We start from the raw sequence: 17,500 nt of genomic DNA, 5'->3' as shown, positions 1-17,500 counted from the left end.
GCAAAGGAAATACTGGTCCTGTAGGAGAAACATTCCCTCGCTCCACCGGTGGCTCCCTCAGCCGAGTGTGATCTTTATGTCCCAGACCTTCATTCTGCTCTCCGTGTTAATAGTAGGATGATGACGACTGCACCGGCACCGGCACCCCCCACACCAGCAGCCCCCCCGCCCCCCTACCCCCACACCACCACCACCACCACCACCACCACCACCACAATTTTTCTATACCTTGTTCGATTGGGGGATTATTATTGTTATTATTTTTTTTTTTTTGAGGCACAGTCTCCCTCCGTTGCCCGGGCTACACTGAGTGCCGTGGTGTCAGCCTAGCTCACCGCAACCTCAGACTCCTGGGCTTCAGCGATCCTACTGTCTCAGCCTCCCGAGTAGCTGGGACTACAGACATGCGCCAGCATGCCCGGCTAATTTTATATATGTGTGTGTGTGTGTGTGTGTGTGTGTGTGTGTGTGTGTATACGTATACACCGACACACAGACACACAGATAAATATATATATATATATGTATATATATATATGTATATATATATGTATATATATGTATATATATATATATATATATATATATATATATATATTTTTTTTTTTTTTTTTTTTTTTAGACAGACAGAGTCTCACTCTGTTGCCCAGACTAGAGTGCCGTGGCGTCAGCCTAGCTCACAGCAACCTCAGAATCCTGGGCTCAGTCGATCCTCCTACGTCAGCCTCCCGAGCAGCTGGGACTGCAGGCATGCGCCACCGTGCCGGGCTAAGTTTTCTCTGTATATATTTTTAGATGTCCATATAATTTCTTTCTATTTTTAGTAGAGGCGCGGGTCTCGCTCTCGCTGAGGCTGGTCTCGAACTCCTGACCTTGAGCGATCCTCCCGCCTCGGCCTCCCAGAGTGCTAGGATGACAGGCGTGAGCCACCGCGCCCGGCCTGTACGTTCTGTATTAACAGACGGAAGGCAGGGAGAATTTTAGCCTTTCAAAGCCTGCCCTGCTCGCCTCTCAAGCCCACCGATGGCACTCTGAATCCCGTGACGTTCCTTCACTCAGCCGAATCCTTCAGCACCCGACCCCCCCACCCACCCCCGTGCCACGGGAGTTCGTTCTCATGGCGGAGCCATCACGTGTTGTAGGTGCCTAGGCAGACCGTGCCCTGACCCCGAGGAGGTACAGAATCGCCTATAGCCTCGGGGGGGGGGGGGGAACAAGATGTGTCCGTGTCTAAGGCGACGTCCTGTCGGTCACGAAGACGTCTGCAAAGACTAGTATCTGCCAGGCATTGAGCCACATGACATGGGACGCGGGCGTGTTCCTTCACTTAGGTGGTGGCGTGTGTTGGTACTCGCAGAGGATAATAAACCCACTCGCGGGCCGGCTGCGACCCTCCCCCCCCCCCCCGTGTCTCTTCCTCTATCCACTGAAGGAAAAAACCGCAACAAAAGGTAGAAGACCACAGGGTGGGGAGAGAGCCCGTCGCTCTCCCTACGTGACCGTCCGGAGCGCTCGTTCAGATGGGAGGAGGTGTGTGTTTCATTGATTTGGGTGCCGTCTTTTCTCTGCAGCTGTGTCAGAAGACAGCGATCTTCGGATTTTCACTCCACCGAGTGAATACCCTTTTGAAGAGAATGTCTACGGGAAGCCTACGGTTCCCCCGCGTGGGTGGCCCTCCTCTAGAAATGAAGCTCGCTTCTTGGACGGAGGGGATCTGTGTACGCCATCATTCTTTCGGGACGATTTCTCAGACGCTAGCTTCGGACCGCCACATAGATGTCCCCGACGTTGCCTCAAGGGTCCCCACCGACCGTCCCCAGCCTGCCCACTCAAGGGAGCCGGGCCCCTTCTGATCTGTCCGCCCGCCGTGAAGCTCCCTCCCGAGGGTCCGAAAGCCCACCTGTTTCCCAGTTCGGTTGAATGATGCAGCACCCGGGCGGGGCACTGGCACCCAGTGACTCCGTTCTGAGTCTGTGCGCTCTGGGGTGCGGGTGCGGGTGCGGGGGTGGGGGGGAGCGGAAGGGGAAGACGGTGGCGGTGGGGGGGGGGAGTTCCATCTCGACAGGTGGCCTCCTACCGACTGACTCTATGGGACGGACCGTTCCCACTCGGGACCGTGTACCTTCTCGGCCTAGGCACATCCCGGCTCTTAAAGCCACTCTCGGGGACACTCTCCCACGTACACGTAGATGGCCTGCACGAGTGAGTGCTCTTCCTTTCTCGAAACATTGGAAATCTGTCCGCCATTTTACCTGACCTGACGGTGTGTGATAAAGGAGCATAGAACCCTCAGCCACCCTCCGCCTTCCCGCTGCCACGAGAGACGGTGCGGAGCGTGAGAGTCTATCCCCGGCTCTCCCTCGACTCTCCGTGTCCACCGGAACGTGGCCCGACTGCAGTGACACCAGCTATGTTAAGTCGGTCTCTGGGTAGGGAAAGAACGTCACCGGATAGGCCCCATCGATCGCTTATCTGTTCTGATAGTTTTGTGGCAGCCGTTTCTTGCCCCTTTCTTTTCTTTTTCTGTCTCTCGCCCTCGCCCCCGCCCCCGCCCCCACCCCCAAATTCTTTCTAAGAAGACATTTAGGATGTCAGATTCTGGCCACGTGCCCCCCTGGGCACAGGGGGCCAGCAGAGACAAAGGTCTTTGGTACCAAGTGTTCATTCCACAGTGACAGATATTGCCACGCTTGTACTGACCGGGCCTTGAGATCGTGAGTGGGTCAACTCTGAAACTCCCTGTACTCTACTTCTCTCTCGGGTAGGTCCCTGTCCCAACCCTCCGGCTTCTAGCACACACCCAGTGTCACTCTCTCCTCTCGGGATAAAGTTCCAAGTTCCAGATGATCCGATCCGCTCCAAGGAGGAAGGGGAGCTGGCCGGGCCGCCCACTGTGCGCCCCACCCCCACCCCTCCCCACCCCCGTCATAGGGTCCCTTCTTTTCAGGCTGACACTGGCACCGGTTGTCGGGTGTCACCTAGCGGCCACTTTGATCAGCCATCGGGATCGGGATCGGGGAAAGTCAGGTGACGTTGGGAGTTTAAGAGCTGACTCCCCGGGCGGGGGTGGGGGTGGGGTGGGGGTTTTGTGTGGTGTGTGTGTGTGTGTGTGTGTGTGTGTGTGTGTGTGTGTGTGTGTGGGTGGGTGGAGGGCGGGGCGTGGTTCGGATCAGCCGCGGGGAGTAGAGCACGGTCCGGTCCCACTCTCTTCTTCCTGGGCCCGCAGCTCTGGGCCCCGCCCGAGGCAGCCCTAGCCTCTGGCGGGTCTCCGCCCACCCGCCCTGTTGTCTGCGGGAGGCGCCCCTCCTCCCGCTCCCTCCCTCCTCCCGGGACCATAGGCCTCTGCCCGTAGTTCTTTTGTTGTTGTTGTTGTTGTTGTTGTTGTTGTTTGCCCTTTTGTTTGTTTCCGTTTTATCTTGTTTTTTAGGCTTACTGAATATCATCTCGGATAAAAATTTAAAGCACAGAATGCCTCATATTATATAACAAGATGTAGCTTTTTATCCTACGCCGAGAGCGATGCATTTTTCTCTTCGGGTCCATTTTCCCGTCCTGGGAGAAATACGAAGTTGCTCGTGATACTTCCCCATCATCTTCCGGTTTCCCCGACTCAGAAACACTGTCAACACGACGTATTCGATGGTATATCTCTGCGTGTGCACGTGGGCGCCCTTACCTATTTCTTTTCGGCATCGGGCTCCTATCTTTTGGTACCTAGGGGGGAAAAAAGAAGAAACCAAAAAAGGACGGAAAGATGTTCTGTCCTTTTACCCTCTCCTCCCCCCCCCCCCCCACCAACTTTTGGGAACTCGTCGTCTGGCCTACGTCCCCAAGGCAGGTTAAATCTTTTCTTAAAACTCCCAAGTGGTCCCCTGCCCCCCAGGTGGGCGGCCGGCAGAGTTCACAGAGTTCACAGGCTTTGTTTTTGGCAGAGCCTGGACGATTGAAATCATTAACCGCAATCGTTGCTAAAGCTGAGGACCACAGGCTCCCACCCACCCACCCCCCCGCGCGCCCTTTAAAAGCTCTCTATTTCTGCCTAGCCCTATGTTCGGGAAATCTGGGGGCTTGAGATGGGAAGGTCTACCTTATTTCCTCCTTTACCGGCAAAATAGACTCTCTCTTTCCTTCCTCGTCACACGGCTTGTCCTCCTTATTTGGCCTCGTGGGCAAGTGGCCCAGCTTTCGGTAACACCGAGACTTCTAAGCTGTCTTATCGGTCTTGTTTTGTTTTTACTTTCTTTCCTCTTTTCTTTTTTCTTTTTTTTCTTTTCCTTTTTTTTTTTTTTTTTTTGAGACAGGATTCCTTTCACTCTGTCCTCTCCCAGCCAGGCCGCCTTGGCCTGATTGTAGCTCACGGCAAGCTCCAAATCCAGGGCTCAAGTGATCCTCTCTGCCTCGGCCTTCTGAGTAGCTGGGACTCTAGGCAAATGCTGTGCTGCCACACCCGGCATAATTTTTCTTTTTTTATATTTTCTTGGTAGAGACGAGGTCTCATCGTGTTACCCAGGCTGGTCTCCGGCTGCTGGGCTCAAGTCATGCTCCCGTCTCTGCCTCCCAAGTTGCTGGGGTCACAGGCATGAGCCACCGTGGCCAGCCAGGTTATTGAAAGGCGATCACTTTGCTATCCTGATACGAAACCCCAAATGTGCGAGTGTGAGGCACCAGACGGAGGGGAGTCCCCGCACCACATTGTCACGGCCGTTGAGGGTGGCTCACGAAAAAGCTGGGATGGGGGTACACGGTAGTGATCAAGGGGATACATTCTAGTGGGATAGCAGAAATATAGAATGTCCTGAAAAACACCAAGTGTCAGAATGCCACAGCAGTCAACGGCTCACAAACTTCCGTTCCCTTGTGTCATGGTAGGCGGCTTACTTTTCTCCTACTCCCTCGGTATGAGTAAAGCCTGACATGGAAAATGTCTACGTCTCATCCAAATCCGTCAAGACGATGGAAGGGGGAACTGGGAGAGGAACAAAGAGAAAACAAGGAAGAAGCAAAACAAGGGAGAAGGGGGACGAGGAGGAGCAGGAGGAAACTGCCTCCCCTGCCCCCGTGCTACCCAACGATACGTGAAGAATGGCCTCTTCCCTCCTCTCCCACCCTGTAACTATGCCTGGAGGTGTACCCTACGGCTACGGTCCTAAAAGAATGTACGACTACTTATAATAGTGGAAGAAACGCGGTCTGATAGGTTTTTGTGCAGTGGGACACCTACCCGGCCAGGGCACTCGCGGTGAATGGAGCTCGCAGGGCGGGCGGGAGGTCGCTCTGGGTGAGTCTGTGAGTTAGCGGTGAGTGGTGAGTGAATGTGAAGGCCTAGGACGTTACCGTAGCTTTTTATAAACCCCGGACGCTTAGGCCACACACGACATTTACCTTCAGAAATTTCTTTCTTCAGTCATACATTAACCTTAGCTTACTGTAAGTGTTTTCACTTCATAAACTTTCCCACGTTGTTTTTTTTTTTTTTTTCCTTTTCCTTTTCCTTTTCTTTCCTTTCCTTTTTTTTTTTTTTTTTTTTCTTTTTTAACCTTTTGGACTCTTTTGTAACACCACGACTTAAAACACAAACACATTGCACTGTCGTACACAGATGTCTTCTTTCTTTCTTTCTTTTTTTTTTTTTTTGAGACAGAGTCTCACTTTATTGCCCGGGCTAGAGTGAGTGCCGTGGCGTCAGCCTAGCTAGCTCACAGCAACCTCACACTCCTGGGCTTAAGCGATCCTACTGCCTCAGCCTCCCGAGTAGCTGGGACTACAGACATGCGCCACCATGCCCGGCTAATTTTTATGTATATATATTTTCAGTTGGCCAGATAATTTCTTTCTATTTTTAGTAGAGACGGGGTCTCGCTCTTGCTCAGGCTGGTCTCGAACTCCTGAGCTCAAACGATCCGCCCGCCTCGGCCTCCCAGAGTGCTAGGATGACAGGCGTGAGCCACCGCGCCCGGCCTGGATGTCTTCTTTCTTTGTGTCCTTATTTATTCTGTAAGGTTTTTCCTACTTTTAAAGCTTTCATCGTTCTATGCACTTTTCAAAACAAACAAACAAACAAACAAACAAACAAACAAACAAATAAATAAATAAATAAATAAATAAATAAATAAAAACTAAAACGGAGGCGGGGGAGGAGGGAGAGGGAGGGAGAGAAATAACACACACATGGATACGTTTCCCAACTCAACCGAGGAAGGGGGCCGAGTCAAGGTTCTCAGGGAGCCACCGGTGACGAAATGGTCAGGCTCAGAATCAGCACGGCAGAGTGGCTGCAGACCCAGGGGGCCTGGACCGGCTACCTGGATGACACTCCGTTTCCGGTAACTCGGGGAGTCATAGATCCCCTTGTGCCTCAGCCTCTTCATCTGCAAATGGGGAAATAATGGTGCCTACCCCACAGGGATATGGTGCAGAGTGAAAAAGCGAATGCAGGCAAAGCACACAGAAGCTCGCGTGGCAAGCGGTAAGCCTGTCATCGTGGTCACAGTCGTTGTTATAGGATCATCTTCCTACGTCCTTGTCTTTTAAAGATTAGTAGAACCTCCCAGAAGATGAGAATAGGCTCCTCCTGAGCAAGTCTCGGCTGTAAAGCCACAGGCATGTTGAGCATGAGGCACAGAAGGCAGAATAAAAACCTGATCCCGGAACATTATGTTCCTGCAGGACATGAAATCATCGAAGGTATGGGAAATCCTACCTTACATCGGTTTTACTGGAACACCTAGGATGGCGGACGCACACGGATGCCCGCGCACGCGCACCCCAAACCTTTTGAGCCTCACAAAACAGTGTAACCCGGGAACACACTATGATGCTCATTAGCGATATATTTGGGCCCCGGTTACTCGTCACTCTGAGCCTGCCTCCTCCTTATCTGTCCAAGGAGAACACTGTTTGTCACAATTATCCTCACCCTACCTAACGCTTCTGGTAAAATTTAAGTGAGAGAACACCCGCTGGACAGAAAAATCTATGTTATCTCCCAATTTTTCTTCCTCCTGATTTCTATCTGAATCTGTGAGCTCGCTTTGGTTCACTTCGGTTTTTCAAGAGGCTCCGGTTACCTTCTCTCCCACCTATATCGGATTGGGTCTGATGGAAGAAAGAAGGAAAAAAAAAAAAAAAAAAAAAAAAAAACATAGTAAAGAAAGCAGAGCAACGTTTGTTTCTGAAGCAACCGATCAAACATTGCTGATGAGCCGGTATTTTCTATTTCAGTAAACCAAGGAGGCCTATTGTCATGAGGCTGTGAGGGGCCCGGGTAAGTTTGGATGATTATCCCTAAAGGAGACAAAGCAGACAGACTAGGGCACGTGTGATTTTAGCAAAGAGAATAAACGGTGACCTCTTTGCCGAGTTGGGCCTTAGCAGACCAAAGGGAAATAAAGGTGTAATAGGACGCTCAATTTTTACTCTGGACACAGATGTCGGGCCCTGAACTGAGAACACTGGGTTTTTTTTACCCTCCTTGATATTCACATAGGCTTAGAGGATGCCGGGGGTGGGGTGGGGGGTGGGGGGGAAGAATACCGAGCCTGTAAGTTATCCCTAAAACTCGGATTTTATGTTCCCTTGCCTTTTCATAACTGAGCGACACACAACATTAAAGAATGGACACAGGCCGGGCGCGTTGCCTCAGGCAGGCCTGTAAACCTAGCACTCTGGGAGGCCGAGGTGGGAGGATCGCTCAAGGTCAGGAGTTCGAGACCAGCCCGAGCAAGAGTGAGACACCCCCCCCCCCCCATCTCTACTAAAAATATAGGAGGAAATTAGTCAGACAACTAAAAATAGATAGGAAAAAATAGCCGGGCATGGTGGCGCATGCCTGTAGTCCCAGCTCCTCGGGAGGCTGAGGCAGGAGGATCGACTGAGCCCAGGAGTCTGAGGTTGCTGTGAGGTAGGCTGACACCACGGCACTCACTGTAGCCCGGGCAACAGAGTGAGACTCTGTCTCGGGGGAAAAAAAAAAAAAAAAAAAAAAAAGAATGGACACAGACTTCCACAGGTTTGTATGTGGCCCCTTTTACTTATTAACGCTACAGGACCTTAATTATTTGTGCTCTGAATCTGATATTCAAATTATCCTTGTGGCCAACCCGTTTGCACAGTAGATGATAGGGAAAGAGATAAGAGTTCACCGCCTGAATAGATGACAAGCAATGGGGAGTACTGGTGAAATTACAAGTGGCCTATGTGTACCCACTGAAAATCCCAATTAGCCCCTACCATGAGTTCAAAGAAGAGATCTAAATTTCTGACCCCGTGACCCTAAAAGATATTTCCTCCCAGGGTGTCACAGAGAAAAATAAAACTCCATCCTAGCACTTTGGGAAGCCTAGGCGAAAGGCTCGCTTGAGGCCAGGAGTCTGAAGTTGCAGTGAGCAACGATGATGCTACTGCACTTTAGTGTGGGAAACAGAGTGAGAGCCTGTCAAAAGAAAAAAAGAAAAAAAAGAAGGAAAAATTGCCGTGAGAGCCCTGGTTATGATACGGCAATAAGCGCTAGCTCTTGGAAGGTGTAAAACAGATTCACGGTGGCTTACGCCAATTTGGGATGTACGAAGACAAGCTTGAGCACCACCGCCAACCAAAATTACCAATGAATACCTGGCTAGCGATCGGGATCAGACATACTATAAAAGAAAAAGCTCCCACGGCTAAAATAATGTGAACACGATGGACTCGTCGATGGAAAAGAACCCCGAATCACTGCACTGCAAAATAATTTAGAGAGTTTTATTCCGAGCCCAACGTCCGTGATCGTGGCCCAGAGAGCTACACCCAAGAAGCCTCGAGCGAGCGGACCCGTGGCGGCGGGGCGGGTTACGGTTTGGCTTCCTACATTTTAGGGAGACAGGAATTACATGTAAAAATCACAAATCGATACACGGAAGGGGTACATCGGTCTGGCCTCCAAAGGCAGGACATCTGGCAGTTGGGGAGGGGGGGGGCGCGGTGTTTACGGGTTTGCAGCTGGGTTTAAAGATTCTTTGATTTGCAATCGATGACATAAATGAACCTCTGCCTAAAGGCTTTGCATCACGTTTTCAGTTAAGACAAGGATGTCTGCTAATCACAGACAAGCCACTGGGACAGTTTACCCCAAACTCAAGTGCTCTGTAGTTCAGTAAACGGTTGGCCTGCTAGATATGCATGCGTTAAGCTTGGTCTTGCCCGGCCTTAGGCCCGTCGGGCATTCAGTATCTCATTGTGACAAAAACTGACTCCATCAGGGAGGGGTGTCTGACCTCCCCTGTCCTTGAGGGCAGCAGCTCAGGTTTAAAGGTTTTTCTAGGGTTCCCTGGGCCAACCACGGGACGGGTCTGACGCAGGCGGTGGCGGGCGGAGGGCGGCTTAAGATTTTATTTTAGTTCATACACTCCAGAAATGGTGTTTCCCTGGGAAAGATACACGAGTTCACGAACAGCTTTCCTTCGGTTGGTCCGGCCCCTCCCTGAGGTCGTCTCCCTGCCCCCACTCCTCCCCTCCCCTGGGGCCGGAGCCCGGGCGGAAAGGCCCAAGAGGAGAGGCGCGTGGGGGAGGTGCCGCTCCCAGAACGAGACTCGTCTCGGCCCCACGTCACCCAGCCACCGCGACCGCTTCGCCCGAGGAGGTGCCCAGCCAGTCGTGCTTCTGCCCCCTCGAGATTGCCTGCGGCCTGGGGGCGGGGAACGAGCTCCCGACCCAAGAGGAAACCCCCTAGCCCGGCCGGCCGCACAGGTGGCCGTGCCCCCGGCGGGGCCCTTCCGCCGTTTGCCACGCCCCCGCCCCCGCCCCCGCCCCCGCCCCCGCCCCGACTCAACGCGCTGACTGCGCGTGCGCGTGCGCGTGCGCGTTCGCACGTAGCCGCCTCGGACTTCTCGCGGGCGGAACCGCTTTCAGCCGCGACCCCGCCCCGCGAGCTGCCGCTTCCCGGCCTGCCTCGGGGCCGCGGCCCGGCGCACGGGGGAGGGGAGGGAGCGTAGGTCGGTCACTTGGGGGCGGGGTGGGCGCTAAAGAAATCAGTCCCCCTCCGTCTCCTGCGTCAGCCAAAGCCCCGAACCCTTGGAGAACTGCCACCGCCACTACCGTGGGGGGCTGGGTCCTCACTTTGTGTCCTCCTTGTGGCCCAGTCCGAGGGGGCTGGGCTGCCAAGCAGATCCTCTTGGGAAGGAGGCAGGAAGGGCCCAGGTCTGGACCGGGGTGGACTGGACCCCTCCACCCTGGGGTGTGGACTGGCTACCGAAAAGCTCAGCCGCTTGTCCACGAGGCCGAATAACGAGGACAAGCGGTATGAGGAGTAAGGAAAGAGAGAGTCTACTTTGCTGGCAGAGGAGGAAATAAATAGGGTAGAGCTTCTCAGTCTCAAACCCCCAAATTTCCTGAACATAGGCCTAGGCAGAAATACAGAGGTTTTAAAGGAGGGAGGGTTGGTTCTCAGCTTCAGGCAATTACTGCAGTTAACCGTTCTAATCGTCCCGTGGCCCCCCCCCCCCCCCCCCCGTCTCTGCTGAGAAGAAAGCCTGTGGACTCCGTGGGCCGCCCACCCTGGGGGGCCACCTGGAGTTATAACCAAAGAGTTAACGTGCCTCAGGGATGCAGGCCAGGCTGTAAGTTCCCAAAAGCCTGGGGGAAGTTTTAAAAAGACGGAAAAGCTTTCTGCCCTCTTCCCCGCCCCGCCCCCCCCCCCCACAAGGCCATTTTCTGTGGTGCAGACTCGGCACCCTCCCTCCCTCCCTCCCTCCCGTGCAGGCCTGTTTATCCTCAATCATCTGCGAGTTTCACGAGGAGGAGGAGGAGGAGGAGGAGGAGGAGCAGCTCTCTCGCTCTCCCCACCCTCTTTCTTCCCTTAGGAAATCCTCAGCCCTGTTCCACACACTCAAGGTGGTGGGCCTGCTCCGGCCCCCTCCCCCCCACCCGCCGACGGAGTAGGTGTACAGACAGGAGCACACTTCACGGGGATGAAGGGTTGCGGTGGCCAAATGGGAGATGCGAGGCGGGGGGGGGGGGGGGGAGTGGCTGGCCTTTGGCAAAGAGTGACTCGGAGTAGCCATCCAGGCTTGTCTGAAAAGTGGGACTGCGAGCCTGAGCGCGCCGACGAAGTCGATGGACACGGTCACTGCTGTGAGATGTCTCTTTTACCACGATGTAACACCAAAGCAAAGCCCTGTCCCGCTGGGTCGGAGAAGGCCTTGTGGGCAATTTAGAAAAGCCATGGCGTGGCCGTTCGGAATACTTCCTGCCTCTCCGGGAATCAAAAATTAGAAAGGACCGTGGGTTCTGTATCAACGTACCAAAGGCAGGGAGAATTTTAGCCTTTTAAAGCCTGCCCCGGCCCTATCTCAGCAGGGCAGTGGCACCCCAAGTTCCGTGACATTTCTGCACTCGGCGGCGTCTGACTTCTTCAGCCATCTGATGGGATGCCCCTGCCAGGTGGCCACTCACTCGCCCCTTCAGTTCAACCCTTGTACCAGGAAGTTTTGCCTTCTTCCTAACCACTGTGGGGGGACTGGGGGGTGACGTGTGTGTGTGTGTGGAGGGGGGGGAAACGGGGCAGACCCACAGGTGCAGCTTCTTGGTCATAATGGGCCCACGGCAGCGTGGGATTCCCCCCGGAAGGGAGGCAGGGTGGCACTACAGCACCGAAACCTGACGCGGGTGGCCACGCGGATGGGGGGGCGCCCGTTAGACGGGTGGCCGAGGCCAGGATGGCTCGGCCTCAGATGCAGCCACCGAGAGCCACCTGGGTCCCGGAGGGTCAGCCCGAGAAGCCCCGCAGCAAGAGGTCCCTCCGGCAGAGCAGACACTGAGTCTGTAAGTCAAGACAGCTGGGAGGCCTGGGAGTCAGAGGCCCTGGATCTCAGGTCCCGGGGTGGGGGCGGGGAGCAGTGCCGGGAGAGAGAGCCCGGGCTCCAGAGGCCGTGATGGGGCCCGGTGGGGCGGGCCGAGGAGGCCGAGGCCGGGTGTGGTATGGTCCGGGATGAGGGGGTTGGGGTGGCGGGCAGGGGGAAAGACCCCTTCACTCAGACGTGCCCTCAGAGGAAGGCAGAGGTGCGTTCTGCCTTCCTCCAGCTAGTGGAACGCTCGGCATTTCTTTCCTTCAGAGCTGGGTTGAACCGATAGGGCGTCTGTTATGGTACGGAGTGCGAGACAGGACCACCTAGAGACCGAATTGAGCCAAGTCATGAGTCTTTATTAGCTGACCGGCGACCACCCCCCTGCCCTGTTAGGGTGCGGGTACAGAGAATGGCCCTGAGCCGAAAAAAACCAGGAAGGTTTCATACTATCCTAAGCTACAGCTACGTGACTTTAGGCTACGTGCCTTTAGGCACGGCGGCGGTTGAAACAACATTATACCACCTACTCCACAGCTGTGGGGTCTGGGACCAGCCTCGGGCCCCGTTTCGGTGACAGTCTTTAAGTGAGCAGGTTTACAAACAGATAGCACCAATTAAGGAACGTTCTTTCAGGCGTTAAGCAAGCACAACGGGCAGCTGGAAAGTTTAAACACTTAGTTACAAGTTAGTTGCTTTGTTTTTATCTCTGCAAGGTACATATTTCCAGTTACAGACACAGGTCAAGCGGACGTCGGTCACCTAGCGAGCGAGCGTAAGTTTTCAAGTGGGCCTTTACAGCGTCCAGACGGGCCACAGTCCAGTTATTGTGCATTCTTTTTGACCACTTGGAAAGCTACTAGCACTGTCCGGGCCTCACTCACGCGGACTACAGAGTTATGACCCGGTGTGTGTGTGTGTGTGTGTGTGTGTGTGTGTGGTGTGTGTGTGTGTGTGTGTGTGTGTGTGTGGTGCGTGTGTGTGTGTGTGTGTGTGTGTGTGTGTGTTTAGCTGTCCGTATAATTTTTTTTCTCTTTTTAGTAGAGACGGGAGTCTCGCTCTTGCTCAGGCTGGTCGCGAACTCCTGAGCTCAAACGATCCGCCCGCCTCGGCCTCCCAGAGTGCTAGGATTACAGGCGTGAGCCAGCGTGCCCGGCCGAGTCTTTCCTTCCTTCCTTCCTTCCTTCCTTCCTTCCTTCCATTTCTTTCCATTTTTCTTTCCTTTCTTCCTTGCTCCTGTTATCCTGTCTTTCTGTCTCTCTTTTTTCCATCTTTCTTCCCCCTTTCTGCTTTCCTACCTTCCTTCTTTCTCATTCTCTCCTTTCTCTCTCCTTCCTTCTTTCTGTCTTTCCGTTCTTCCTTCCTTCTTTCTCTCTGTGTCTTTCTCTGCTTTCTCTCTCTCTCTCTCTCTCTCTCTCTCTCTCCTTCCTTCTCTCTATCTTTTTCTCTTTCCCTCTTTCCGTATTCTTGTTTCTTTTTCTCTTTTAATTTCCTTTCTTTTTCTCTTCTTTTCTTTCTTTCCCTCTTTCTTTCTCCTTCCTTCCTTCCGTCCTCTCGTTCTCTTTCTTTCTGCCTGTCTTTTCTTTCCTTATTTCTTCTTTCCTTCTGTCTTTCTGTGTTTCCTATCGCCTTCCCTTCCTTCCTTTTCCTTTTCCTTTCTCCCCCCGCTTCCTGTCTTTTCTTATTCACTGTTTTCTTCTTTCTGACTTTCTCTCTCCGTTTCTCTGTCTCTTCTCTCTCTCTTCTTTTCCTTTCTCTCTTTCCCTCTTTCTGGGTCTGCCTGTCTGTCTCTCGGCTATGTCGTGGTCTGTGCAGAGACGGGTTTGGTGGACGATTTCGGTGGTCGGGTCGACCCATCCTTTCTTTGATCCCAGTGCTAGCCACGCTGGGGCCTGCCTAGCTTCCCCGATCAGGCGAGATCGGGCGCGTTCAGGGTGGTGTGGCCCTAGACTGACCCGTCCTCTGTCGATGGCTTCCGTGGGGAGTAGGGGGGACTGTGTTTGATGCCCTCGGGGGACCTTCTGGACTCTGAAATGATGGGCTCCGGAGGGTTGCCCCGTGATTTGCAGCAGACCTCTGGTGGCTGGCGCCGGTTGTGGTCGGGCTCCACCTGGCGGCCGCTTTTCTAGAAGGCTCTTGTCCTCTGAATCTTCGGTGCGGCAGGCAAAGCAGGGGACAGTCCCCGCTGTGACGGAGGCTGGGTTCCGGGAAGCAAGCAGCCTTCTCAGGGCCATCTGGCTCGTGCCGGGACGCCGGCTGGGACGTCTGTGAGGCGAAGCTTGGGCCCGCAGGGCTGTCGTAGGAGGACGTTGTCGCCGCGCTTCCGGGCTCAGCCGGCCAGGCGGCTGGCGGGGCTGGCGGGGCTGGCGGGGCTGCCCGGGCGGGTCGACCAGCACGCTGTGGCCGCTCTGGCAAGACCCTCCCCGCCCCGCGGGGACAGGAAGGAGACGGCGCACGTGGACGGGAGAGGAGGGTGTCCGGCGAACGGCCGCCGTCCCGTGCATGCCTGTCCCTCTCCCTCTCCCACGGCCTCGCCTTTCCTGCCGCTTTTCCCTGGGTCCCGCTCAAGAGGCAGGGACAGCCCTGTGAGTGGCACGGGTGGCTGGGTCCCTCGCGGGATCCCAGTCGTCCGTGGCTTCTTCCGAGTCCTACTCTGGGGGCACGGACCGGGCCCTGGGCGGCGCGGGTGGCCGGCGAGGGCGACCCCTGTCGGGCCGCAGCGGTCCCGTCCCGATGTTTTCTCCTCCATGAGTCCCCCCTGTGCTGGGGCCGGGGACCGGGGACCGGGCCCCGCCCGGGTGGCGCGGGTGGCCGGCGAGGGCGACCCCTGTCGGGCCGCGGCGGTCCCGTCCCGATGTTCTCTCCTCCACGAGTCCCCGTGCGGGGGCCGGGGTGGCGCGCGTGCCCGGCGAGGGCCTCCCCGACCCTCTACGCCACGGGGGGAGTGGTCCGCGGGTCCTGGGGGTCGACCAGATGTCCCTGAGTGCCCCTCGTCTGCTGGCCCTGGGCACCTGCTGGGGACAGGTGGCCGTGTCGAGTGTCGTAGGGGCAGGCGTGGTCAAGTGGCTCGGTCCCCGCCACCCTGCACCGTGTTTTTGATCACCTCATATCGTCATCTTCCGCCGCCAGGTTAGTGCTGACACGCTGTCCTCCGGTGACTGTCGCCGGAGGGGTTGGGCCTCCGCACGGCGACAGGGTTCCGGGTTCCTGGTGACCCGGCGCCCTGCCGTGTTCCCTTTGAGCTCGACCGCCTGGGCCCGCGCGCCGGCTCTTAGGGCGTCGGAGTGTCCCGGCGGGGCTGCTCGCCCTCTTGGGTTGGTCTCTGGCCCCTCGAGGGACGGCGCCCCGGGGGGCGTTTGCGGCAATCCTCCCCCTTACCCAGCTGGCTTCTGTGCCGTTGCGTGTCAGGCGGTCTTCGTGTCTGGGTTGTCTGCCGTCCTCCTCCGGAGACGGGGGCCGGCGAGGCTGAAGCGGGCGCTCCTCTGATCGCTGTCCTCGCTGGCCTGACTGGCCTCCCCGACCCTTCCCCCGTCCTACGGGGCCTGATCGATGTGGTGACGTCGCGCTCTCCCGGGCCTTAAGCCGCGTGCCAGGCGAGGGACGGGCCCATTCGTGGTGAATGGGGGCCGCTCTTCTCGTTCTGCCCGCGGGCACCTAGCCTCTCCACCGCCCACCTGTGGGCGGTGGGTGGGAGGCGCCGGGTGCGAGACTATCCGGCCCGCCCTCGCTCGCCCCGCCCTCGGCCTCCTGGCGTTGGGCGGGGGGGGTCGTGGGTCCTGTTGTTGACGCAGCGGGCAGCCCTCGCTCGCCCTTTGTGGGCCGTTGCCTGGCCGGGGTCACCCCTCCCCGCGACGGATGGGGAGGGGCGTCCCGCCCGCCCGGTCGCGCGCGCCCCGTTTGGCGCGCGGCTGCTGGGTCTTGCGTGGCCCTTTTGCGGTGCCCCTGGAGCGCACCGGGCCGTTCCCCAAGGTGCCCGAAAACCGAGTGGTGGTTGTCGTCCTCGTTCCCGGCGTCCCCCTCTGGTGGCCGCTGCAGCGTCCGCCGCGTTGGGTACGCTCCTCCCGAGCAGTTTGCTTGGGCTGATGAAGGGGGGGTCGAGGCGGGTAAGCTGAAGAGGCATCCCCCCCTGCGCCGCGTGGGCGGGCGGGGGGGGTGTTTGTCTCGGCGTCCCCACGATGTGTGCGTGGCGGACTGCCGGAGGCGTGCGCGCGGCTCGTGCCCTTCCCTCCCTGCGCGCGAGCGGTGTTGCCGCAGGGTCGCGCGGGCGATCGTGGTGGGGGGCCTCTACCCCGGGCCTGGTCTGCCTCGGTGACCCCTCTCCCGTACCGACGGGAGAGTGTTCCTCTCGAAGCCGAGGTGGTTTCTGGACGAGAGGGGCCCCCGACCGTGAACGCTCGGGAGTTGCCAACCGTGCGTTTTTGTTTTACCCTGTACCGCAGACCCCCCCACCCCCCCCCACCGGGGGGCGTGCCCGAGCGCCTCCGCCCCGGGGCCCTGACGGGGGCGACCGGGTGTCGGGGGCGAGATCCACCTTCGGCGAGAAAGCGTCTTCTCTAGCGATCTGCGGAGGCGTGTCCTCTTCTGGGGTTTGTCGGATTCCGCCCCAGCCCCGCCGCCTCTCTGAGCGTCGTCAGCCGCCGCCCCTGCGGCTGCCAGTTGTGCGTGGGCAGAGTTCCCTCCTCCCCCGCCGTGGGGGTGGAGCGGTCCGCCGGCCCCCGCGGTGGGGGCCGAGTGCCACTCTTCGCCTAACGTGGTCCGCGCCTCCCCCCCTCTGAACTCCGGGGGAGGGTCACGCCGGGCCGGGCCGGCGTTCCAGCCGTGAAGGGCGCCCGCGTGTGTGCGCTGCGTGCCGCGGCCGCGGGTCGCCCCGGTGTGCGCTGGGGGATGGGGGCGGTAGAGCCCGTCTCACGCCCCCCCCTCCCCTGTGAGCGTGCGGTCCTCCACCTGGTCCCGTGCCAGGCCGCGGATGGATGGGTGCTCCCGTGCTGGCGCCTGTGGACCGCGCCTTGGGGGGGACCGCCCGGCCAACGTGTGGGGGTCGTTCCACGGGGGCGCGGTGCTCCCCGGAGCGAGACCGGATTGGGAACGGACGAGAATGGGATCAGGCGCGGCGGCGTTGGGGGCTGAGGGCCGAAGGGCCGAGGTCGCTCTTGGGACGGCCCCGGTGGTGAGGCCGTGGCCCCGTGGGAGGGTCGAGGGGTTGCCGGAGGCTTTTGGGCCGGCCGGCGCCACGGGCGCGTTGCGGGACCGCTCTCGAGTTTGGGGCGGTGGGATCCCGTGGCGTTGTTTCCCCAGTGGCCCGGTCGCGGCGGAGGTCTCGCCTCCCTCGGGTCCTCGTGCCTCACCCTCGCGGGGCGTCTCATCCTGTACCGAGGGTGCTCCTCCCTCTCTTCCTCTCACCGCTGCCGACCGCCCCCCGACGAGCGGTCGCCCGACTGCGCTGCCCGGACCTGACCTCGCCGCGAGGGGGGGGATGTCGCCCTGGCCGCCAAGGCCGTGGACGGCGTTCCCCCGGCGCCGTGCCCCCCGTTTGAACGGTCGGCGGGCCTCCGCGTGGCGGGCCGTACGGCGTTGGGGGGCGGACGGTCGCGCGTGTGCGCGGGAAGAAGAGCGTTTGGCCGGAGCTGACCGCGACCGCGATGGCGGGGCCGGGCTCTGGGGCCTGTGAGGTGCGTGCGTGCGTG

The 17,500-nt window shown here is 57.7% G+C and overlaps 1 long non-coding RNA gene across 1 annotated transcript; it reads left to right on the top strand.

Annotated features, from left to right (window-relative positions):
* The first annotated feature begins 4,559 nt into the window (after positions 1-4,559).
* Positions 4,560-4,924, top strand: LOC123625124. The gene is made up of 2 exons (XR_006730400.1): positions 4,560-4,601; positions 4,870-4,924. It is a non-coding gene; the product is annotated as an uncharacterized LOC123625124 (long non-coding RNA).
* Positions 4,925-17,500: the final 12,576 nt, after the last annotated feature.

The sequence above is a fragment of the Lemur catta genome, chromosome 20, assembly GCF_020740605.2.
Source record: "Lemur catta isolate mLemCat1 chromosome 20, mLemCat1.pri, whole genome shotgun sequence".
Taxonomy (NCBI): domain Eukaryota; kingdom Metazoa; phylum Chordata; class Mammalia; order Primates; family Lemuridae; genus Lemur; species Lemur catta.
The sequence above is the reverse complement of the archived record's forward strand: the minus strand, read 5'-3'. Positions and strand labels throughout refer to the sequence as shown.